This window comes from Rhyacophila brunnea, unplaced genomic scaffold, assembly GCF_057557595.1.
Source record: "Rhyacophila brunnea isolate RB1 unplaced genomic scaffold, BYU_Rbru_1.0 scaffold_1, whole genome shotgun sequence".
NCBI lineage: Eukaryota > Metazoa > Arthropoda > Insecta > Trichoptera > Rhyacophilidae > Rhyacophila > Rhyacophila brunnea.
In genome coordinates this window covers 24,856,239-24,876,112 of record NW_028232751.1, presented here as the reverse complement: position 1 = coordinate 24,876,112, position 19,874 = coordinate 24,856,239, and the positions used below count along the sequence as shown (strand labels likewise).

Here is a 19,874-nt window from a genome sequence, read left to right as displayed (position 1 = left end):
GTGTAGCGCTCCATTTTTAATAACCCTTAACTGTCAGCTGTCACGCTGTCTTTTTTTTCGTTGACAACACTTTACCGCAGAAATGGCCCAAAATTCAAATATTGCGTGAATTGATGGCCACCCTTTATATTTTGTCTATGTATAATTTTTTTTACATACACGATATATTATTTTTGTCAGTTTTGTGTTTAATGTAATGAATTCAGAATTTGAATACGCTCATATTCCATTAACATATATCTCAAAACATACTTTACAACATAATAGATTTAAGCAATAACAATAACTCGTATCACAATAAAAGATTTTTATAAATATTATAAACTCGTATTTTGAGTTACGTGTTTGTAAGGATACAGAATACTGAACTCCGACAGATGATTGTACTGAAGCTCTTTCTCGTAAGTCAAGATACGTGATTGCTACAGTAATATTCACAGTAAAGTTACAACGCATTCTCGTATCTCCGACAATATGACTGATCTTGATCTGATATTTTATAGAAGAAAATTTATTTCTAAATTAAAAACCGAGAGAATAAAGTTGTTATTTGCCTCTCCTGAAAAGTTATGTTTTTTGAGATACGTGTTTGTAGAAAATTATAGACGATATATGGCTCCATGATTGTCATTACTACACTGCCTGAAATATCTATATATTATTATGTAATACTGTGATATATATTCTGTCGTTTGTCCAGTATAATTTTATTATTAACCTGCAGTTGCCATGAGCGAGTTAAATTGCAAAGTTTGTATAGCGAGGTAACTCACATTTTCTTTTCAATGTTATGTCTATTTTCTCTCTACATGTAATTCTCAGATCAATATTTTATCATTTTAGTGTGAAAATATCAATTTATTTTATTCAAAGCATAGCTGACCTACATTCACCTAATAAAATTGACCTATTACAATATTCATTCATTCATTGTCATGTCTTAAAATAATATTATGTATGTATATTGTTAATTGAAGAATTATTGTACCACTTTCAAATAAATAAAATCCCATGTTATTGTTACAAGATGTCTTCTCATTTATATATTATTATTTTCTTTTTACTTTGTGTATTCTTGAAGATATCATTAAAACTCCTGACTAATTCCGTACCCTAAGGGTTTGTTTGCACAGACTTAGTGCTAATCATTAATACTCAAGACTTACGGAAGCTTGGTATGACTTGACTGGTGTAGTCACTGGCACCCCTCTGCTCTTTTGCGCGGACTCTAGCGCTCCGGAATTAGCACGCAATACAACCCCAACTTCAGCGCATTGTGCCTTAACGCGCCGACAGTAGCGTGCAAAATAATATTATTTTGTATTGATGAGTACCAAACCTAACCTAATCGCTAATAATATTGAAATTTGTATTTATATGTATGTGTTTTTTAATCAGTTTATACTTATGTATGTTTTATTTTAATTTCAATTTTTCGTATGTTTTTTTATTTTGTATTTTTTAATTTTAATTTATTTTGTGCGGCGATGTTTGGGTGTTCTAAATGCTGGAGGTTTGTAATTTTTAGCTGTGATATTGAGGGCTGTGGCTTGGGCCAGTTGAGTGAAGACTGAATGTTGCAACTTTTATTATGATTATTCACTTTTCATTTCTGTCTCAAGCGTACATGCGCATAGTCGTTCAATACAACCTAGTAAACAGCACGTTTTGTAAACATAACCAATATTGTGTCATAATAAAAATATATATTTATAAACAAATGCGTTTACATGTATGTTTTCTTTCACCTTACCCCTTTTAATGTTTTCTCCCTATCTCACTCTACATATACACACAGCTACACATTTACATATTATCTTTTCTCTCACGCCATACAGATAGATTCAAGGCAAATTTATACTCACGATAAATTCAATTACATAAACGAAAGATGTTGAAAAAACTTTCTATAGAGATGGAGCCTAAATGAATGAAATTTAAGCAAAAAAAAACCACTGGACGGCTGATTAAGTTAAGCTACAAGTGACTTTGCATTGCAAGTTAATTTGTGGAGAACTTCACACTACTCCTATGACATTTATTTGGCAATCTGCAGAATGTGTAAAAAGACAATCCGTTACAATGATTAGATAAGCATCTAATAATACTACACTTTGGCATTACGATGTAATTGAAAAATCCAGTAAAATTTCTATAAAACTGTTTATTACTGCAGTTAAGTAATCTCACTGAACATAAAAAAAATGGCAGCCTTTGCATGCGTCTGAAAATCGGAATGTCAATTGAGCGATTTTAATATTTGTGAAGTTTACCTACTTAACTATACCTTATGCGTTTGCCAAATAATTCTAAATGTCAAAACAGATATATTATCCTATAAGACTCCTGTTAAATTTATAGTCCAAATTATTGGGATCGGACTAAGAATGCCAAACATAATTTTTACTTAGATGAATATTGACATGATAATTTGCAATTAACCCATTGATATAATTGGAGTCAATTTGGCACCACTTGTCCATAATAAAAATAATATTTTTTTCTTAAAACTATATATAAAAAGGATCATGAAATGAAATGTGTTAATACCTGTATAAGTTTTAAAAATATATTGAAATAGAACATAATAAAAAAGTTGTAACAGTTTTAGTAAACTTTTTTCAAATTTACTAATAAAAATTATCTGACTCTTTTCGTCTGTATTCAATGGGTTAAAAGAAACGAACAGCAAACCGCATTTAAATTCTTAGGAACCTGTATTTTGCTTGGGGTCAAATAATATTACAACTTGCTGTAGTTGGAATTTTTTTAACTACAGTGCGAAATCTTTACAGTGATAGGCGGCGGTTTGGTGCACTGCATCCCCTCCTCTCGTTTTTCAGTACTTTCAATACTTCGAAATCGAAAACCATAGACAAGATACAACACGAGCGCCGCCGCCAGGTCTCACGTTAAAGTGCCGAGGTCAATGTTGATGGATGAGCCATAATGCACCAGCACTTATGCCACGTACGCTCCACGAAAATAACTAGGATGCCGTCTGAACTGAGAGAATCTTACACTGTTTAACACTGTCATGAGACTTGTAGCTCTATGGTGCATTGCTTGCAAAAAAAAAACAAATAATTTTGTATATTATACGATAATTACTTAATAGCCAAATTTATGTACATGGCTGGTAATATATTTTAGCACCTGCATGAACTTGCTAAGTCAGAATGAAAATAATAGATTGACGTGCTTTGATAAATTAGAAGGAGCTAAAACAAGGATCTCTACAAATGTACCAAAGGACCTGCCAGACCACCATTGAAAACAAGCAATTAATTTTGGATCCGTCTCAAACACAATTAACTTTGCTGCAAAAGAAATTTCATCATTACATTCATACAATCAATACGACTGGATTCGAAATCCTTTCGCAACCTATGCCGAAAATTCTATCGAAGCGCTTTCTTTATAAATTTGAGAGGAATTAGTTGAATTGAGAAACGATGAGACTCTAAAAACTTAACTTTGCCGATGTTCCATTGGCTATTTTCTGGATTTCGGTTAATAAAGAATATTCTCGGATTTCCGACAAGGCTATTGCAGTTCAGCTCCCATATCTACGATATGTGTGCAAAAGTTTTTCAACTCAAATTATAATTAAAAATAATAAGCTTTCTTGAAGTGTCTTAACCAAGATCTTCGGGTTGCTCTTTCAAATATCAAGTCAAAAAATATATAAAACTTTTACCTTCATTGAAAGCTCAGGTATCACATTAATTTGTACAAATATATTATTTTTTACAAATTTCACGAGCCGGAACGGCGTTCCGTTCCATTTCGAGCCCTGTTATTATATTGATAATATAAATACATGGAAATGTACATTTAGTTCTTCCTCATGTGTTATGTATATTTAATTATATATCCACTAAAAAAATATAAATCAATCTAATTTTGGTGCATGGCCCCCACAGGGTGGGGGACTGACAGGGCTCTAGCCTGTGGGCCCAGGCTCAGAAGGAGGACAGCGTGGCAGGTCAACCAGATAAGTAAGATAAACACAAATTACAAATTTGTTCACATAGTAAAAAAAGTCGACTGCAGCACTATTTTACTACGCTGGTATTAATAATTTAAAAGATGCAATTGTAGGATTCATTGTGTCAATATTCGACAAATAAACCATAATTCAAGTGGATGTATTAATAAATACAAACATTCGCTAACATACATTCAATTCAAAAAACTCTATTTTAGAGTATCACACTATCATCACCTTAGAGGTAGATGGGTAGGGGGGGGGCAAATAACCTGGCCTGGGGTCCGCCTTCAGGATGTGGGGTCCATGTTTTGGTGTATAAATTGTTTTACATGTGGTGTGTCACAGAATTCTGGGAAGACCTGTGGTGTGTCGTGGGTGAGAAAAGGTTGCGAGGCACTGATTTAACATACCGGTACAAGTCGGTTTACAGGAAGCCAGGCGGGAACTGCGCCAATTTTCATTGCTGATTTTGGCAAAATTCATGAATACAAAAATGAAAACCTAACCTAACAAATTATTCAGTAGGTATATCCGCCATTTTCAAAATTTGTTTGCCGCTGACTTCCTATAAACCGACAAGAACCAACATACCTACCTACTTACATTGTTTGAATACACCTCAGAAACATTGGTACTTGAAAAAATATGACACCTGACAGGCTTTGAACCTGTATACATGGAATTCCAGCCGATGCGCTTTACTAATAATTTAGTCACCAGTGTAATATCCAATTACGGCTAACTAACTAGCCATAATGTGCTCTCTTCGAATATGATAATATTTTATAACTTAATAGCTGAGCGAAGGAAAAGGTGAAAAAATGAAATTCTACATTTATCATAAAACATCAATTATTTTTATTAAAATACTTAAAACTACCTATCTATTAACAATCATCTATCCAAGAGGTACTTAACTGGGTAATCGACTTCAACTCAAAAATGTAAAGCAGGTGTAACGTGTAATTTCTTTTCTTGGTCAAAATATACTACAATAAATCATCAATGTTATAAAGGAAAACCATGAAATTTATGATACAAAAGTTAATCAATTTTCTGTGGGCAGGTAGGTACATAGGTAAGTATTGAAAGTAATAAACTTCTGTGACCAATCAAAACGTGGGCGGCCATTCTTTTCAGGATGAGCACCATGCTGTAGAGTAGAGAGCCGTTAGACGGCCCAACTCGTTTGCCTCGTAGCAAAACTATATTGGCTTCCTGGAGTCGATTCGCATACGACGCAGTTCGGGCCATGTAAATCAAATCGTCCACATTATGGTGGGCGTGGAATTTGTTCAAACAATTCTCGTACTGCAAACAAAAAAGCATTGATAAGATTAAGCAAACGTGATATAGATTTTCTACAGAATATTACTTAAAATATTTGCTGTTTAAACTTACACGGTCAACAATTTATTGTTTTTACATTTCATTGATTGTTTGACCATTAGATGGGTGAGCAGCGCATTGCATAGAAAGCCTCGGAGCATGGATAGCAGTGGCGAAGGGTGGAGGTAGGATGTTAAGATCTGCCATAAATAGTGCACATTAAACTTTGTCAGGCATGCATATTTTTTTCATTGAAATAAAACAACTAAGTGCCCATACGCACTTGCGGCAGGCCGCTGCGGCTAGCCGGCATACAAAAAACGATATGCGGCCTGCCGCAAGTGCGTATGGGCACTTACAGCTGGTGTTAGGTTAGTTGTCATATAGATACATATATTTCGGACCATGAATTGGATCTACAATATGGCTGCTGCTCTCTATAAAGACGTGGTTGGTGAATTGTGAATCTGTTTTCCATGAATTGATGTGGTGTCTATAACTATTATTCCGCCTACCTGACCCAGATGAACTGTTTTACAAGTTTCACATTGCAGAATATAAACACCTCTTCTCTGAAATGTACATTTTATCTATCTAGTATCAACGATGAAACAAAGACAAATGACGAGATGATTATACATAATTATTATGTCAATGCACTCCCTAGAGATGTAGATATTTTTGGCGATCCATTATATATTCTGTTTTTTTAATTCTAATTTATTGTTTAATTTGTATTTTTTTTTAATTATTGTTGTTTTTTTTAATTTTATTTCTTTTGTATAAATTATTATTTATTGCTTTGTTTTTTCTCTAACTGATAAATTGTAATTTTTATTCTGTGTCTTTTTTAAATAAATAAAATAAAACAAATAGTAAAGTGTAATTTTAATCATACTAAATATGAACATTTATGAAAATTCATCTGTAACCATACGTGCCTATCTATTTTTTTCTAATCTATATTATGATTTAATAGAAAAACCTAGAATCAGATGATTTTGTTAAACCAAATAAAACATTATATTACTTATATAACTTTCCATTCGACTTAACAGAAACCTGTAAGTACTTATTGTATGTTTCTCTATTAAATCAAAATATAGATAAAATACAAAGGTATGGCCAAAGTTGAATTTTAATAAATTTAATATACATAAGTACCTACATATAGTTAAAATAAATTATGCTCTGACATATTCATAATAATATAATATTTTTTTACGTCTTGGAAGAATTTGGTTTTCACTGAAGGCAATAAGCAGCTAACTAAAAATAGAAATATGTTCCTAATTAGCAAGTAAACATTACATTAATTTAATAACATAATTAAATTAGTACTAGATGGCAAAGTTAAAGTTACAATAAACTTTTAAATAAAAACGTAATAAAATGTGAATCCGTTGAAGGATCGCATCTTATTATTACATATTATTTTATGGTTATGTTTATCATTAAAATTCAGTTATTGAAAATATTTTTAAATAATTTATCCTTTTAATAAAAGTATGTATTCTATATTTATTTGAAAAACGCTGATTTTTCAAAAAAAAATTGATTTCAAGAAATATTTAAATATTTTTATTTTTCGAAAAAAATATGTTTATAAAAATAAATATAAATTCTGTAAATTATTCAAAAATATATTCGCTGCTTTAGAAAAAACTTCACCGTCAAAAGTCGTACGCCGAGTTGGACTTGATATCAAATTTAAAACTATAGAATATGTTTTAAATTAATTATAGAACATATTATATTGCTTACCTAATTCCATTTAACTAATCTTTAAATTAATTAAGGGGGAGGCTTCATAATAAAAAGGATCTCAAGTTATACACATTTATATTTTTATAAAAATCAATGTTTTTAGAATAAATATGAAAAATATTTAAACTATGAATTAGTCAAAAATATGTACAAAGAAAAATTGAAAACTTAATAAACTAAATTTTTATAATCAATATGACCATAAAATATAATGTAATAATAACGTAACTGTAGACACGTCCACGGAAAGGCCAGATTCACGGAAATAATATACTTACACACATCCATAATATGCAATATATGTAAGTACGTATATTTCTTGACATTTGTTAAGTTGACGGCTTTTCAGCAGTTTCTTAACACTTTATCCCGAATGAGAATAAAAGAATACAAAAAGTTTGTACCTGGTTCGTATACATATTTTATACTTGGAGTTTATTCAATATATTTTATGTAACAAATTCAAATTTTTTTTACATTAATTGTAGGTAAGTTTATCTTTGATTAAAAAAAATATTTTTCCTTTCAATGTTTTCAGATACATATTTATTAATTAACACATTTTGCGCGGGCCTCAGTACAAATTCACAGGTACACGCAGCGGGCGAAAACCAGCGGCAATTGAAATAAAATCGAATTTTACAAAAATCGCTCTATCTTCCAAACTATCAGTTATTTTTAAATGAAATTTGGAATTCACACTCACCATATATTGCTCCTCAGTGCTGTGTTTCTTTTTAGAACAAATTGTTTAAAATAACATAAGTACATGGTGCTAATCACATATTTACAGGAAGGTTTCGTAAAAAATATTCCATTCACTATAAATAAATTCCCGCACAAAAATTATTATTCTAATATTTGGATAAAGTATGATATTTATGAAAACACTCACCCCTGTGTAGGGGGACGTCACAAAATGTACACATATAACTAGTCAAACTTTTCTTTTTGTGCACCGAACACACTCGACACTGTCTTTGTGGGTATTTTTTTTTACCATCTGTAACAATTTTTATCATTCGATGCTTCTTCATATCGAGTGATAACCTACCAGGATGATCACTTTTACCCACTCTTCTTGGTAATCGTGATGTAGATGGCCCTGCTTCTTCCAAAATTGCGTCGGTTTCAACGATATGGTCGGCTATCCAAAATTTGCTTATACTACGCAAAAACTGTTTGTAAGTTAGCCTTTTGGTCGGATTTAATACTTTATAAACTTTAAAAGAATTAAAAAAAGCACAATTTAACAAATACATGACAACTCTCTTTGTCCATTTTTTTGTTCTTCGTATGATCGAGTAGTAAGAGAGATACTGATCCGCACGGTCAACCCCTTTCATATATTTATTATATTCGATAACACATAGCGGTTTCCAAATGTGTAGTCTCGTATTCCAATCGGTGTTGTGACTCTCTAAAATGGTAGATGGATGTATTGTTGAAATCATTCGAACATCTCTCTTTGATTTCCAGAGTTGTAACAATACATCCTTTCGCCGACGGAAAATACTCTGTCCTGCACTAAGATTGACGTGTTTAAAACATTCTGGGAAGCCTCGGTTTATTCGCATTGTTCCACACGTCCTAATTTTATTTTCTAAAAGTGCTTCACTGGTTTTTACACTATTATAATAATTGTCCATATAGACATGATGCCACAAATTTAAATACGGACCAAGAAGCAATTGGATGGTGTCTAATAGTGGTCTTCCTTGCCCACTGTAAATGAGCATATTACAGATGTATCCCGTAGTGGCTTCACTGACCATGCGCACTAGGATACCGTATTTTATTATCTTAGATGCATTATATACTTTAAATACAAGTCTTCCCCGCCACGGTATAATACCTTCATCTAAAGAAAGTTCCCTTTGAGGCTTATAAACCGAAGAAAACTTCGGTATTAGGTATGTCATAATTGGCCTAATCTTTTCAAGGCGATCACTGGAATCCGTAATGATATCGTTATTTGAAAAGTGCCACGATTGCCAAATTTGTCTAAAACGATCACGACTCATTGTTTTAGAATATATTGGTGTTTCTATACTCGGATCAGTAGACCAATAATCATCTCTTGTGTCTTTTCGAACATGTCCCATAAGCAAAATGAGTCCGAGGAATTTTTTCATCTCACCAAGATTTACAGGCTTCCATTTGATAGATTTCTTCATTTTCTTGATTCGGGATTCATTTTGTGTGCGGTATCGATTGCTTTCTTCTACCATCATGCTAAGTAAATCATCTCCAATAAATAAACTAACTATATCCATCACATTTTCAGAATTGTTTGGTGCTACGCAAACACCAACGTTGCCTAAAAATGGTTCAATATGCGGTGGGTTGTCTATTTCAGACCATTCCATGACTTCCTCTTCCTCCACTTCACTGTCTTCAGAATCACTGATTTGTAACGGTATCACTGGTACCCTTCTCGTGCGAGGGAACTCTTCACTATCGCTGTCGCTATCACTGTCGCTGCCTAATTCTGGTAAATCTTCACCAGAATAGGCAGACAAATTATCGGCAAATATTTCGTCATCGCTTTCATAATTGTCTGAAGCCATTTTTTAAAGATTAAATAAAATATCGATTACTTAAATATATTTCACTTGTAAAAACACACCCGTTCTATAGCGCCGTATTTCAAGACTGAAAATTCAATACTGATATTCAATATAGATCGTAGTAGATTACAGACATCTAAATAATATTGGTTTCCACTCATGTTATAATTTATTGCTCCGCTCGCATACCTGCGTTATCGCACCGCACAATATCACTTACAACAAGTGCGAAGAATGCATTCCGTCTATCACAAATTGTCGTCTTTTCACTCGCTCACAAAGGATAATATTATAGTATGAAAAGGAGGCCTATGTATTTATCACACATCATAAAAATATACATATAATCGCATTCACAGTACAGCGAACAAACCATGTTTAAAGAATACATCGATATTTCACAAAATGTTGTCTTCCTGCTCACCCATCAAAAAATAAACAAGTGTAAAAAGAAGACGCATATAGTTTTAGCATTCTTATCGTCTACAGAAATATAGTTCGCTGATTTAGGACTCTAAACAAATTTCCTGATTACGCACAAGCTCTCATATGGGCTGCGCAAGAGTGTGTGTGTAAGTAAATGAATCGACGGTAAATTATTTTTTTTTGTAGATGTGTGTGTAGTTTGAAACATTTTCAAACCGTTGACATAAAATATTCGTATGCAATAATCGGGTAGAAATACCTTTCCCGCACTTCAAGTAGAGCCGGCGTAAAAGGTATTTCTACCCGTCCCGCCGACGAACACCGGTCCGGCGCGCGGGTAGAAATACCCTTCCCGCTCAAGATGTGTTAATACAGTTGGAATTGTAAATTATCAAAAAAATGTCTCAAATTGCAAGCTTCGTATTTTAAATAATATGTATTTTTTTGTTAGTATAGGTACATACAATATTATTATGATGCTTCGGAAAATATAAATTTTGTTTTGAGCAAAATTTCGCTGGTTTGCAGTATACCGTAATCCTAGAATAAAAAGAGCGAATCACGACATAATCTATGTACCGATATATCTACGTCACGCTAACGCAACGCAACGTTTTCCGTGGATACGATTGCTTGTGTCGACTTTTCCTCTTATTTGACACAATTTTTACTATGTGTTTACTAAACTTATTGGATGCTCAAAACTTAAAACGATACATCAGTGAAACGGCAAATAATTTTCAACTATAGGCGCGACGAAATTTTGGACTCGCTGGCATTCGGAGAGAGAACGTCGAGCTGGGAACATGTCAATTTGTTTCGTGATGGCGACGGGGGTATTAATTCTTAAATCGTGTATAGAAGACTGAAAACGTTACACATTTACTTGAAAAAGAAAACCTAACGAGTAAATCTCCATTTACTCGCGGACTGAAGTAGTAGTTTGCAATCTCGACGGCAATCTTTCCTCTTGCAATTTACCTTTCGTCACTAATATTGAATTGGGGTTGGAAGGTTTTTGCGAGATAGCTAACATAAGTTTTGGATTGTTGACATTCGTAGCCGGGACAAAGACGTACTTCTTCTTCTGTTCCGGTTCGTTAATTTTATTATTACTCTTCAATCCGTCGATGGGAAAATTTTCTATCGCAGGTCTATTAACCGCCGAAGGCCGTCACCTCATCCGTGCCAGAAGTGACATTGAATAATGTATTACTAGATGGTATATTTTGTCCTTCGATCCCTTGAGGCAAGATGTCATTTTCTTTAATGGTTTTTTCAGTAATATACAAACCCAACATGTTTGTGTTTATTTTAGAATCATTATCAATAATTAATTTGACCTTACCTGCGACCATCTCCGGTGAAGAGCCATGTAGAAAGACCTGCTGCTTAGGTTTACTTTCATTTACAGTAGATTGAAATTCAGGAACAGGTTTCTCATTAATTTCTTTCTCTGGTTCTTTTAACGCCGTCTCGTCCAGGATTTAAGGGAGGAAAGCCATCCCAGAACTCTTCCAGTGCCGGTACACCCGCAATACTATTGGTACCACCACTGGCGGCTCCTTGCTTAGGTCATTCGGTCATTGACCTGCCAAAATAAATACCTTACAATCGACATAATAATATTAATAATATGTGCAATGTCATATATAATAATATTAATAATAATCAGTGGATTTGAAATTATAGGGCGCGCGATATTGTGTCGACCCAGTCTATTGGGTTTTTTTTTGTTTGGGCGATAATTCCCCGAACAAAAATATTGTGTTCGCCGGCAGTCTGAAAATTGACCCAAATTGAATATTTTTATAAAATTTTCTCTCTCGTTTCTCATACATAAGACAGAGATCGATATAACACAAAATACAAGATCGAAGCTTGTAACGGTGCGTGAATTACTGTAATATCGGCAATGCCCGAATGTGAGACAAAAGATTTTTTCACCTAATTAAATGAAACAGAATGATAACACTGACTAGATAATTGGTCTCAAGACACAACTGTGTATGCGGTTCGGATTCGTTGACAGGTTTTGACGAATGCCTTTGGTTATTTTAATCATATGTAAGGAGTTTTTGGTGCAATTATTGCATATACACACAACGTTTGGTTTTTAGTGATTTATAACATTTTTGTGAAGCAGTTAGTACGCACGCAGTAGCAATTGAAGTCTGTGATACAATTATAATGGAAATGGAAGCACGATTCGCATCCAACGATCATCTCATTATATCCGATTTGTTCAATAAAGAAAATTACACTGATTTTAAAAATAATTTTCCCACACGTCAAGTAAATTTGGTAAAACTGTTAGAAGAAATAAACATAATCAAGTTAAAAAATGAATTATTGGTGTTTTATCAACGAGATGATTTGCATGGTGCTAATAGTGCAGTTTCTCTTCTACATTTTTTACTCAGCAATAATTTCAACGAAACATTTTCCGAGTCGATCAAAGTTCTCCAATTTATATGCGTCATACCAATGACAACAGTTGAAAGTGAAAGATGTTTTTCCACTCTCAAAAGAATAAAAACCTTTCTACGCAATAGGGCCAGGATAGACTGACCGCTCTTGCAATGCTCAGTATTGAAAAAAAATATGTGGGAAAAATAGACAATTTTTATAATCGTGTGATTGATGATTTTTCAAAAAGCAAAGAAAGAAAAGTGGACCTAATTTACAAAAAATTATAACGCGTTGTGTGCAATTTCGGTTAACGATTGGTTGGCGTTATGAAAAACGGACATTTTTTGAAGGGTAAGTAGGTACCTACCTATAACAATTTCTAGCATTTATTCTATAATGTATAAAAAGTCAATTTGCAATACGTCTTTTCAGTATACAACGAAAAAGTAAATTAAAATAATATATTCAAAATTGACCTGCTAGTTTATTCCGGATTAAGCCGCCAATGGGTACCACTGTCTCTACCATGTTCAATCACATTTTCTGGAAACCGAGACACTTTTAATGCGGACAGCATTCACTTTGGCCGAGTGGTAATTTTAGACATCCAAGCCAGCTTGTTTTCTGTAAAGTGGGTAATCATCTCACCTCTAGCTTGTATTCCTTGAAGAGATCACAGCTGTAGGTGATTAGTTCAGGGAGGAGGGCCATCCCAGAAGTCTTCCAGTGGCGGTACACCTGCAACACTATCGGTACCACTGTCTCCACCATATTCAATCGCATTTTCTGGGAACCGAGACACTTTTAATGCGGACAGCATTCACCTTGGCCGAGTGGTAATTTTAGACATCCAATCAAACATATAATGATAGAGGTCACATGTCGTCCGCATTCAATTATTACCACTAGACTCATACCAATTTGCTATTTATGAACCTAATGCAATGATTCTACATATTATGATTTTATATTCCTATTGTGTAAAGCCTCCCCAAACCAAAGCGAATATTCGCAGCGAATTCGCAACGCCCTCGGTATCGCTGTCGCTACCGCTTGGATTTGATGCGAATTTCGCGTTTGGCCCCACACCAAAGCGTCAGCGACGCAGCCATAGACTAAATAATTTTATTTACGCGCCAGATTTAAAATTGTAAATATTATTAATATTTTACGCCAATTATTCTATAATTTTTATGAATTAAATATAAAAAATACATGTACACTATAGCGCTTTCAGAATTGCTACAACTTTTACCCACTTGGCGTAAAGTGTATTTTAATTATCTGAAAACAAGATGGCAGCATTGGAGGCAGCCATAGACTAAATACTAATGTCAAAGTGACAAGTCTTGACAAACAAACAAAATGTACTCGACAACGAACGACGAAGAAGCGTTTTTATTACTATGCTTGGAAGAGGATGATAATGCCAGGTTTGACTATTCACACCATTACGTGTTTTATTTATTTTCATCCAATTCATAAACCATTTTCGACTAATTTACCTACTATTTTTCTTCTCAGGGAAAAAAGAAAATGGATTCATGACATCAATTTACAGAGAAGAAGGTATGGAGAATACCACACTTTGATGCCTCAACTACGCAAATATGAAAAGCGTTTCTACATTTATTTTCGTATGACCTTCGAATGTTTTGACGAAATATTGAATGCCATCACAAATGACATTCGAAAATGTGATACAAACTATCGCGAAGCCATCTCGCCTGATGAACGGCTAAGTATTGCATTGAGGTAAAAAAAGATGATGTATAATGATATAATTAAGTATTATTATCAACATGTCTAAATAGAATCACAAAGATTATGGGGAATATATATTCGCACAATTCAATAGACTGTTTTCACAAAGCACTGACAACATTTAAAAAGATGTTTATCACATCGGAAATGGATGATATTCACAAATCAACTACAACTGTCAAATGATCGATTTGCAAAATATATAATTTATATTCATTGCTCAATTCTATATTGTCAGTGAGCTATTGTAATTTCATCGATTTAGTGTGATGTTGACATTAGCGTGTACCTATTCATTAGTAATATCGTCTTATTTCCCATGAGTATACCTGACAAGTATGCTCTTTTTCTTTGATCTCCACAGCCTACCTCTTTCCAAAAGTCACCCTTTGCCAGTACTGTCTATACCTACTCACTGTACTACTTTACCAGTTGGCATTGCATTTTAGCAAATTACAATATTTAATCAATAAAAATTATAGTGTGTTTTAGGTGTATGGATGGGGAGATATGTAATAAAATATCTTGAAAATTTATAATAAATTTATTAAACACAATAATTCCGGAACATAAACACAAAACTTTGGAAATAAAAATAGTAAGATGAAAAAAAAGTAATTTAAGTAAAGATTAAAAGGCAAGGAAACAGTAAATAGTAAAAACACACATACAACTTCCTGGCATAACAGATATTAAACATGCATCTATGTAAATCAATAAAATAAATCATTATAAAATCACACATTTTTCTCATCATCTCTCGGTCAAGTTATTACACATTACACGTTTTCACATGAAAGTGAACATAGCATTTAGGTATATTATGTAATATTATGATAACATTGAAAACAAAATTTATTTATGTACTTACTTCCATTATTATTTTTATATACATTAATACTGAATGATCGTTTTGACATTATATTATATTATTGCAAATTTAGGCTCTATGTTACGACCGTACTCCCTGGATAAACGTCAGATTTTTATATTCAATACTTGAAAGCATCTAAGCGAGATTTTTTGGGCATAGACAATCATCGAAAAAAACCGCTATTATATGGCGAAAACGCTATTATAAGCGTAGACAATAAGTAAAAATATAAAAAATAATTTACAATGTAAGTATAAAATTCAAACATTTTAAATTAACAAAATTCGCCGTTTTCAAAAATCAGTATAGCATAATAGAGTTCGCCAATGCGTTTCATAAAATTTAAATAATTATAAAGTAACCTAAAACATTCGTGCACACACGCACACAAGCGAATTATTCGCCAATCAAGCTCGTATTGGCTTACGGCAAAGAGCACGCGACGTTCAGATTTCGGAAGGGAATTAAGTTATTATCTTACAAAGTTCAATATGGAGCGCTGCGATTTTTTGACGTTTCGGTATCGAGCATTCAAATAATATATCAGTAATTTTATATTATCATTGATACAATTATTTGCTCCGACACTGCCATCCATTCGCATTTACCACGTCAAAATAACCCGAAAAAAGCACCCGCATCGATATGGAAGGTCCGGTCAAAAGAGTCTCAAAAAATAGCCAAATATATGACAAATTGATGGCTTTCATTGTATCTTTTGATCCCCTGCGTGAATAAATGTCACGTTTGTTCATTAACAACAGGTAAGTAGGGAGCATTACAGCGGCATAGGCTTTTTTTGAGACTCTTTTGACCGGACCTTCCGTACTGATGGCGGGTGCTTTTTTTGGGATATTTTGACGGGGTACTTGGTGAATATTCGCGTTGGTTTGTGCGAGCCTTAACCTTCACATAAAAACGCTCTAAATAGATAAGTAGGTATGCGAAAATAAGGAACATTTTTCAACATAACGTTATAGAAAACAATATTTGATATATAAAATTGAGCCGTGTTAACTAAACGACATTGTTATAATTTCTTCAATGGCTTTTATTTACTCTTTGATTAGTGATTGTTCTTATAAGATTGTAATATTTATATCCATGGTCAGTATTCCGTATTAACGTATTACCGAGAAAATTAAGATTAAAAAAAATACGAGGTTAGTTTGGTATAATATTTAATATGAAAGATAACACGCTTCATGCATATTTATGATATGTATATTATGCCGAAAGGTAAGTTTTAAGTAGGAAAAGTGGCATTTTAATGAAAACCAGTGACGTTTAATTACAATCAGTGTGAGCCGTTTTATCGAGGCTATTTGACAGGGCCATTTGTTTGTGGAAGCGAAATATTAAATATCATAAACTGGAGCCTGTTTTATTTATTATACATTTAATTAAATGAATATAAATTAAATACGGAATACTGACTATGGATAAATATTATTATCTTATAAAAACAATCACTAATCAAAGAGTAGAACAATTCAAGCCATTTTCACTCGTATTTCTTATTTTATTGATTAAATTTGAGTCGAAATTATCTGAAATAATAGCAATATCGTTTAGTTATGTAACACGGAAAAATTTTATACAAAAAATATATCTATAACGTTATTTTGAAAAATGTTCCTTATTTTCGCATACTTACCTACCTTTTCAGAGCGTTTTTAGACGAAGGTTTAAGCACGAGTGTCTTTGTGTCAAAGATTACTTTATAATTATTTAAATTTTATGAAATGCATTGGTGAACTCTAATATGCTATACTGATTTTTGAAAACGGCGAATTATATTAGGTAATTGAAAATGTTTGAATTTTATTCGTTGTAAAAGATTTTTATATTTGTTCTTATTGTCTACGCTTATAATAGCGCCTAAGCCATATAATAGCAATTTTTCCGATGATTGTCTATGCTTAAAAAGTGGCGCTTAGATGCTTTCAAGTATTGGCTATAAAAATCTGACGTTTATCCAGGGAGTACGGTCGTAACATAGAGCCCAAATTTTTGAACAGTATTACTATTCAAAATTTGTTTGCCGCTGGTTTCCTGTAAACCGACAAGAATCGTGTTTTATTTAGACATGAATTTTATCTCAGTACTATACTTACGCTACGGTACTACACCCACGGTGGCCGCACGGCTTAAGCGTTGGACTATCACGCCGTGGGTCTCAGGTTCGAATCTTGGGTCTGGCAAGTACGCATATTGTTTTTCAATTTGTGTGTAAGTCAGGGTATGGACCTAATAGGTTGAGCAAGTGGCTGACATCCATTTCTCGTAAAAAAACAAAAATCTGTCAATACAAACCTCCACTCTGTGGAGGCCCATATGATCCTATCAGGATCGGACATGGTCGGGAAAAAAAAAAAAATTACTATAAGAAATTATAAATAAATACCTACTGATCCAGATTGAAAAAGGCAGTTAGGTATATACAGCAAAGTAGAAGATACTATTCAGTATAGACGTTTAGAGAATTGGGTTTAATTACATACATAACATTAACTATGAAAAAAGATGATGGCAACTCATGCGTGTACAGTAATTCTTGACCATTACAATAAGCAATTCCATGATGAAGAACATAATATAATAGGGCACAATAATATCTGGACATATTTTTAGTTCAATAGATTTCTAAAATAAAACTATTCAAAATTAATATTTATTTCAATTCAATTCAAATATCAATTTTTTCAATCTCCGTATCTTCGTGGCCATCCAATCAAAACTTTGTATGTCGTCAGGTTCTTCGCATATGTTGGATGACGTTTTGGCGAACGTCAGAAATGGTCGGAACGACAACATTTGGTCGGCCTACATCCATTTCTTCTTATATATGTTTTCTTGGCCGGTTTTTGTTTTTCTGGACCGGAGATCCTTTGCATATGTGTCCCGTAAATTCTTCCATCTTTTTTTAGCTTGTTCACCTAAACAAAAATAATTATTTTACAGATTTCTTACGACCGGTGATACCTTCTACACAATTGGCCATAGTTTTCAACAGTGAGTGCAATCGTGACACAAGTTTGTGAAGCTATATGCAGAAAATTAGAAAGTGAATATTTACCCCAACCTACAACAGAAACTTGGAAACAATCTGCTGAAGGGTTTAAGAATTTATGGCAATTTCCTAACTGTATCGGCAGTGTAGACGGTAAGCACGTCACCATCAAGTGTCCAGGCAAAACTGGCTCTAACTACTGGTGCTATTTAAATAAATTTTCAATCGTGCTTATGGCTATCGTTGGACCAGATTATAAATTCATATGCGTCGACATTGGTGGTTTTGGCAAGAACAGCGATGGAGGAATTTTCGAGACTTCCATCATGGGAAGACGATTTGAAGCAAATAAAATGAATGTTCCGGGACCTAAAAATCTCCCTGGACAGAATCAACCTTGCGAGCTCGTCTTAATCGGAGATGAAGCTTTCGGTCTGAAAACATATATAATGAGACCCTTCCCATATAGACAATCGAGGACAGATCCTTTGAAAGAAAATTACAATTTAAAACTCTGCGGTGCAAGAAGAGTAGTTGAAAATGCCTTTGGCATATTGGCTCAAAAATGGCAAATATTTTATAGACCAATAGAAACAAAAGTATCCACCACAATTCTTATTTGAAAACGACATGTGTTTTACATAATTTTGTGCGAACAAAAAATTGCAATGATCGGTTTTTTGAATTTTTAGAGCCACCGGAGCCTGAGCTTAGAGCTTTTACTAATTTAAACAACGATCCAAGACGTGCAGCGAGATTAGCATTTTCTACTCGAGAAAAGTTTGTAAACTATTTTAAATGAATGAATACTAAAATAATTACAGGTATAGCCAAAAAGTTAAATTGAGATTAATCCTGTGCTGTTATGCCGCATTGCAGTGCCTTTAATAAAACTTACTGTCACTACATATTGAATATCATTCTCATATGGCATACCTATATCTAATAAATTCAACATAATACTCGTATATCATATTTCAATAAGTACTCAATATGATTAATAGTTTGTGCACATAATGTCTATTTAAAACTGACAATAATTTGGAATCAATATTAAAATAGATTCATACTAGGTACCTAGCAGTAAAACAATTAATTTAACAATAATTAATAGTGTCTAAAATTGTGTCTGATATAATTGATGTAATATAATATATGTATATTTCGTTATGGCTTACACCAAAACAAAATATGTCACATAACTATTACTTCAATATTTTTGCAGGATCATTCAATAAAAAATACTTGTGTAGGTTAAGAAAGTTTTATTAATTATTTTTGCACAGAATACAAGAAACTATTTATATAATAAGATTTATATTATAAAATATTGTAATAAAATGGACAAATATGAAAAAAAATTACAGCAGAATAAATTTTATATACCTAGGTAGAATTATTAGTCTTTGTCTGCCAGAAGAATTTTTAAAAGCATCCCCATCTCATTGTGATTTGACAGTTATTCCTACCTTATAATTATATCATATTTTATAATTTGTCCATGTATATTTATTTTTATATACTTACATGATATATATATATAAGTATGTCTAAGGGCAGTTAGTGAATCAAACCGTCCACAAATTACCGGAGTTACCTGATCATTTCGACTTATTGGCTCATTTGTCACTTACTTGATCATTGTCAGGAATAGATTTATATGCAGTTGTGACCAGCTCGACGAGCTGGTACCGTAGGTACCTATAACTCAATTTGATAAGGTAA

General features: G+C 33.1%; 1 long non-coding RNA gene across 1 annotated transcript; it reads right to left on the bottom strand.

Moving 5' to 3' along the window:
• Window positions 1-4,831: 4,831 nt before the first annotated feature.
• Window positions 4,832-13,615, bottom strand: LOC147079611 (uncharacterized). Its single transcript, XR_015070011.1, has 3 exons — window positions 13,147-13,615; window positions 11,435-11,677; window positions 4,832-5,305 (listed from the first exon to the last, which is right to left on the bottom strand). It is a non-coding gene; the product is annotated as an uncharacterized LOC147079611 (long non-coding RNA).
• Between the last annotated feature and the right edge of the window lie 6,259 nt (window positions 13,616-19,874).